The sequence below is a fragment of the Nestor notabilis genome, unplaced genomic scaffold (genome assembly GCF_000696875.1).
Source record: "Nestor notabilis isolate BGI_N333 unplaced genomic scaffold, ASM69687v1 scaffold31740, whole genome shotgun sequence".
NCBI lineage: Eukaryota > Metazoa > Chordata > Aves > Psittaciformes > Psittacidae > Nestor > Nestor notabilis.
The window spans coordinates 24,476-31,959 of NW_009912057.1; the positions used below are offsets into that span (position 1 = coordinate 24,476).

At 36.7% G+C, this 7,484-nt stretch overlaps 1 protein-coding gene across 1 annotated transcript in view; it reads left to right on the forward strand.

Annotated features, from left to right (window-relative positions):
- The window catches only part of LOC104408113 (gamma-aminobutyric acid receptor subunit gamma-2), a gene marked incomplete at its 3' end in the record, with an annotated part of 30,072 nt that overhangs the window by 511 nt on the left and 22,077 nt on the right, over positions 1-7,484 (forward strand). The gene's annotated exons all lie outside the window — the stretch shown is intronic.

Consider the following 7,484-nt stretch of genomic DNA (forward strand, 5'->3'; position numbering starts at 1 on the left):
GCCCGGCTGCGGGCTCTGAGGTGCCGCTCATTCCCTTGGGAAGGAGTCAGAGCAGGGATCCAGGGCCAAGGACAGAGATGCAGATCCCTGCACAAGCCTCCAAGGCAGGCAGAGCGGCTGCCTGCATTTCCCCGTTACTGAAGAGCTTTTAATGGTGATGGAACAAGCAATGGGATGTAAGAGTGTTCAATGATTGTATGAGACAAATGTTTACAATAGCATTCACCCCCCCCCCCCCCCAAAGGTTGAAGACGTGTGCGTGCTGCATATGTGTATGTATACATAGATGTAAAGAGGTAAAAATCTTAACAGCAGAGGAAGGAGTTTATACGTGGATGAGTAGAAAGTGGAAGGGGGAGTGAGTGTTGCTGCAGTGCCAAGCACTGTGCTGAACCAGACATTCCTGCAAAAATCTGTGGACTGTGCATTTAGCAGTTTAGATGAGAAAGTAGCATTGCATCACAAAGTACCTGGCCTTTCAAGTGCCGTATCCTCACAGCTGTGTAAGCCATGTTGCCATTGATACACCTGAGAAGTTAGTGCCCACTCTCTTTTCTACTGTTAATGCTGGATTCACACAGGCTTGCTCCTCATTCAAATTTACCTTTTCCCTTTTCTCCCTTCCTTTTGCCTGGACACTACCACACTAAAAAGTGGGGGTTTTCTGTTAGCTTGTTTGTTTGTTTGTTTAAGAAATATCAGACTTTGTAGCTGCAGTGATAGGATTTTGTTTCTAAGCAAAATAAATAGGCCAAAATTATTGGCCAAGGAAATTAAAAGTTGCTGGGTTTTAGAGTAACTTTCTCCATGCAAAAAGAACTTTGTGAAGAATTCCTGTGAAAAGAAATTTAAAATACTTGAAAATGGAGTAGAAAGTGAAATAAAACTCGGTGAGCCTACCCCAAGGGATACTTCTGAGGGATTCTTTTGAGGGATACTTTGTTACTGTGAGTAAGACAGGTGCAAGGCGTCTCTGATCCTTACAGAATTGTTTATGATTACCACGTGAATACAGCAATGAAAATGAGCTTTGACAGGATCTCATGAACAAAGTCTCAGATTATTTTGATATAAAGCTTCCACTAAAATAATCCCAGATATTTATGTTAACACACTTCCTTCTTTTCACTCATCCTTCAGAATAACATAGCTTGAGAGGAATTTTGCCAAAACTATTTCATAAGCTTTAAAAGAAACTTCATAATGCAAATTAAAGTTTTATCTCAGCAAAATCTTCTGTTTTCTGTTCAAAGCCATCTGACAGCCAAGATGGTTTCCTCTGACAGCTTCCTGACCTCATAATTTTGAAGAATAAATAAGAGATAAAGAAACAAATTTAATGAGTTACAAGTAAAGGGGAAACTTATCCTTAGTGCTTTACAAAGATATTTTAAGTGAGTCAACATAATTTTAATTCTAATAATCAGGACACTTTTCTCCTACTGTTGTAGAATAAACTTTACTACTAGTCTTGGAAACTCATGGACCAAAACAGAGTTACGGAAGTTGAACTCAGATACCATTTATTTATAGGCTGGATGAAAGTTTTGATTTGTTAAAAACTCATCTAACACTTCATAAGGAGGGGAATATCTTTGCATTATGTGTTGTTTGTCTTGGACACAGAAATGCTGAAAGGCCAATGCAATTGAACACTAACATATATGCTCCATGTTATGCTGCTGAATAAATGTGGTGACATCAATCAGAAAACACACAAAAGTTTAAGTATTTGCAGAATCTGATCAAAGTAATTGAATGCATAACAACTGATTACTAATACTGCGCAGAAATTTTTTTCCCTATTAATACAAAAAATGCTATGTAGAAAACTTAATTGTTGCACAATTGTTGATATTTAAAAGGTTGAAGAAAGAAAAGAGAAGTTAAGGCATCATTCAGGCATTAACGGGAGTAGCTAAAATACTGGCATTGACTTCAGCAAACCATGATCTGAGTGAGTTCAGAACAAATGTCATATTACAGATCTGCAGTATTTTACCTTCACAATATTTGTATGTATTAGTTTTAATCACATGTACAGAGTGCACCCTTACAATTATGCACACTAAAGTTTTAGGAAGTGCTTTTTCCCAATTTGTTTCTTACTATTCATAACCGCACTGCAAACTTACTGCATAAAGTTCCCCCATCATTTACCACTCAGACTAGTGCAGTAGCATTGCAGTCCATCGCATTGGCTGAAGCTGTGGTTCAGTGAAAACAAGTCAAACCAAACTCCAAATTTCTGAAAACTGTGCAATCTTGGGGTCGAGAAACACTATTAAAAAGGTAAATAAAATAGCCTGATATTTGCACACCTCAATATGGGGTTTAATTGGAAGTAATTATTTGATTCCACTTATTTCACATATAATAGGTAATTAACATGTTACATGTAATAGAGCTCATGTGCCAGCAAAGTTTCAAATACATTTAGTTATATTCGGCACGTTATTTACATACAGATTTTATGAGGTAGTTTTGCATAGTGCTTAGCTTTGAAGAGTTTTCAAGCAAAAATCACAGGAGCACAGCACAAAGCCATGTCCACATGTGAAATGCTGGACACTAGCTACTTTCCCTTTTTCATTCCTTAGTGCCCAAGTAGTGCCATGACAATGAATGTTTCTATGCTGCAACTACATGCCTAAACCTGAAAACTCTTAAGACTGATCAGAAAAAAGGCATAAATAAAGCAATCATTTCAGCACTGAAATAGTTTGGTTCATATGTGAATATACATATTTTTAATAGTAAATTACTGAACTTGGGAGTAAATAAAATTGTTTTGCTCTTGTGAAGCACTTAGCAGTGTCAGTTGGGTTCTTCCACTGTGTGATAAGTGATATAATAACAATGATTAAAAGGGGCATGATAAGCGATATACTAACAAAGATAAAAAGGGGCATGAATATCCCTAAGCTGAACAGTCATTTAGAATTACTGTAAAGCTTGCTAACATCAGTTTGCTATTAATCCTGCAGCTGTAGTTATTCCTACACTAGCTTCCAATACTTTCATGCACTGTCTAGCACTAATATTAAGTCAGAGGTCACTTGGAGCATTATTGGAATAAGATATTGCTCAGCAAGAGACAATTTCTCTACTCAGAAGGAATGGTCCTTTTTAGAGAAGTGTCATGACAGAACATGTGAATCTAGGTGCTGTTAAATTATGACTTTATCCCTGCCTACAATACTATGAAATTGAATATTTAGTGCTGACTGGCCTATATACCACAGTGTTTGTTTCAGCAGAGCTGAGACTGTATGGATACACAGCCTGTATGAGGCTGCACTCAACTTGAACATTACAGGGGTAGCAAGGAGGGTGAGACTGCCTTTAAATTTTTCATAGCCATGCTGCATTCCTGACTGCTATCAGCTGTAATGGTGGGGTAGAAACTTGGAATGAATAACATTGTAATAAAAAGACTACCAAACCCACTGATCTTTAGTAGATTTGAACAATTCGGTAAAATTCTCTCTATCTCATTAATAACTTGATAGGGTAGGAAAGATTACAGACACTGTTTCCCTACTTGCAATTACATAATGATTTGGAGATGTGGTTTAAGCCCTTTAACTAGCTTCTGCTTTGGCGACTAAACCACCTAACTCTAACACATGCCAAAACTCGGCCATTCCAAAATACTCTAATGAATACACAAAGTGATGTTGGAAAGTCTTTCAGAAAGTTTGAATCCTTGAAAATCCAAGAAGTGAAATTTGATGATAAAGGAACTTTTATAATGTAACTACAGTAAAAACAGTTTAGAAAATTAATTTACTCTTTTAATGTAATATTTCCCATATGATTCATATTATGGGTCTTATTCATGGCCATACGAAACATACTTTTGGGTCTTAAGCTTAAACTGTTCATGACTTAGTGCTGATCTGGAAAAAAATATCTTATTGATTTGGATTGTGGTCACATTGTTTCCTCTTTGTGCTACATTTGCTCTGTTGGCACACATCAAGAAATTCACTAGCAGTTCACAGAAATTTTAAAGGGAAGAAGTCTCTGACAGGAGTGAACAGATGAAGGGAAAAGAAGCAAACAAATAGTTGGTCAAAGGAAATTTACTCGAAGTCTCAGACCCAGTACAATTAAATTCTCATACACTTAAATAATGACCAGCACTTTCTGCAACAAAGAACTGATCTGTCAATTAAAAGCATGAGTTATTAAAGGATTAGATAAAGCATTAGACACAGGTGAGCAATAAGCTTACAGGAAAGTTGATTTTTTTTTCCTATTCTGCCTCTGACGCCTGCTCAGAGTATATCTGTACTGACCAGCACAGTCCCTTGTAGAAATACGTTCAAGTAAGCTCCAAAGCAGTCTTGAGATCAATACCTCTGACAGGCACTGTCCTGCAATGTGCAGATGCACCAGCTCATTTGAAGCTCACTCAGTACCCTGCAGCCTTTCCCTTGTTTATGTTCAGTCACTCTAGCAATAAAGGTTCGATATATTTCTAGACACAAAGATTCTATGAGGGTGGTCATCTGCTTATTTCATTTTATAAACATTCAACAGAAAAACTAGAGTGTACTGTGGTTCTCTGCTTCATTGGTACAGTCTGAACTGCTGCTTTACAAACCATTTTACTGCAGCCCCACTCACAGTCTTATACAGAAAAAGACATAGATTATGTGAAAGTGGCAGTGAAGAATACAATGCTGACGGGGGGCTTGCTTAATATGAATTTGGGCTTAGAAAATAGACACGTTAAAAAATAATTGACATAGGGATGTTAGAACTGAAGTGGGTTTTTTAAATGTTCACGCTTCATAGCCTATCAAGTGTTGCACTTTTCTAATGAACATATATTGCAATACAAATTCCCTTTAACACTAAGATTTGCTTGCCATTTTCCCTGTTACGTCTACTAAGAAATCAACACCCTATCCCACACCTAATGCTGAAAATCTCTGCAGTTTTAGAAATCCCCTCACATGTCAGGCCTAGTTTCATCCTCTCAGTAATGCCTGACCCACTGCAGTTTGTCTGTTGCTGAGGGAAAAGCCAGGACCTATGCAGTATAAATTCTTACAGGTAGCTACGCCTTCATAAGTCAGAACTGAGAAATAACCCAAAGTTAAATTATAACTTGGTAAGAAACTTCAAGAAATGTTTCATACACTGCATAATGCTTTTCTTCTTGCAGTTAACTGCTGCACAATACCTCTGAACACCTTTTTATCTTCATTCCATCCCTTTTATTCTGCATAGAAGATCAGCTTAAACTTTACACTCCACTTCATCCCACAGACTGTAATATAAATTGATCTCAACTGGCACATAGGTCTTGTCCTGGCCCTCTGGACATAAACAAATTTCTCCATTCAAGAACAGAGAGTATTTTCTGTGAATGGAAGTTCTCAGCATGAACTAGGGAGGCTTTGTGCCACTAAGAGAAAGAGACATGTTTATTTATCTGATTTAAGAAAAGATATGACAACTGAAGATAGAAATGGATTTCCAGGTAACTTCACTGGAAGCGGAGGTGTGCTTCTGGGCTCAAAGGTGAGGCTGTTTACATAGAACAAGGTACATTCATTATATGATGAATAAAAAGATGGCAGAATATTCCAGGAAAGGACCACAAATTGGTGAGAAAAAAAGAAAGAGGCCATAACCAGTCAGATAACTAGAACTATTACTGTGTAAGGAAGAGTCTATTTCACAGAATGAGACTTAAACCAAACTTGTTGAGAACTAATGAAATTAGGTACTACAATTGCCCCCAGTGGATATATCTAAAGCAGAAAAAATGTTGAAGTGCTATTTTAGTTGAAGGAAAGATGAGAAAGGAACAGCAGAAAGAGTCTATTCTAAATGCACTGATTTCTTACCATGTGAGTCTGAATTCACCTACTGTGTACACCTATAGAGGTGTGTTTTCACTCTAGACATTTTATTTAGGTGACCTCCTGGCTCAGAAGAACTTGAGTTCAGCACATTGGAGCTTTGCTGTTGTTTGAATTGAGTCCAATTTTTTTATTTGTGATGTCCAGAAGTAACCTGTTTGTTTGATTCTTCCAAATATGAACAAATTCAGCTTTGCACCAAGCCAGAAGGTGGAGGAAACAGCATTTGGTTTTATCTTTGGGAAAAAGAAATTAATATTACATGCTTTTAAACTTGTCATATGAAGTGGTTAGAAATTCATTTATATCAGAATGTGTAACCACCTCCTTCAATGTGAGAAATTTACAAAAAACCTTAAAAAATATCTTTTTTTTTTTCATCCATATGAAAAAAGAGTAGGAAGAGGGAGATAGTGGATATATATTTTTACAAGTCCCAGCACCTGCCAACTGACTTAGACAAACTGAGGTAAAAGAGGGGAGAAGGTGGTAGGTTGAAGAAAACTATTGAGAGAACACGGAGGATTATATCTAGTGGGATTCAAGGGTATTTGTATAGTTCTGACAGGAAGTTAATATGTGAGTCTTGTCAGACTGAATACTGGGTATTCAGTCTGACACACAGTGATATCCTCTTATTTATATAACTGAGTAATATTTTTAACACAAGTTCTGTCAAAAAAAGAAAAAAAAAGGAGGCTTTAATGCTGCTGAAAACCATCAGCGACTGCATAAGCAGAAGAGAAATGTAGCAAACACCTTCCCATGTGAATGACTACCTCAGCTGCATAATGTTTTTTCATGTGATGTCCTAAGCAACACAGAAAAAGTTGACTACAGCAGCATTACTTGTTTTCTCTTACATAAAGGGTGTAGCTAATGAAATCATCATTAGCTGCCTGAAAACTTTTAAAAATGGTTTTCTTTCTAATCAGTGAGGTAATGCAGATCCCAAAGATTCATTTGGATTCAAAAAGAAGAAAAATACTTCAAAGTCCATTAAACTTAGTGGTAACATTCCCTTACAGGAAATCTCTCGCTGCATGTTTTCTGGAACCAAAGAGATTTTACCAGGGAAGCATCATTAAGTTATTGCCCTGATCTTTTGCTCTTGGCTTCTGCCAGATTCAAAATGCATGGCACGATATATAGCTGATGTGACCCAGAGCAATCATTAGATTCAGATTACTGCAAAGTGGCAGCAGGAACTAGAATTTCAGTAATTTATACAAGAATCTCACTACAACAAATGAATATATTTAAAGAAGAAAATCACTAATGTGTAAGTCAGATTTTCTTATCTACAGGATCCATTCTATCTTTTCAGATTTAGTAGAAGGACATTTTCACACATGCTTGGTAAAGTACAACACAATGCGTAGGCCTAGCTGTGAAATCTGGCCATTGTATATGAGACTAAATATTACTCTTACAAGATAGAGCTTTCATCTGTTCTCAGACAGCCAGCAAAACATTAAGGAAATAATATCTTTACAAAACCTAAGCAAATATATAGAGATTATTACCAGAAATAAAACATCAATACACAAAAAATAAACAATTTCAACAAAATGAAGGATAATAATGGGCATTTGGAAAGAG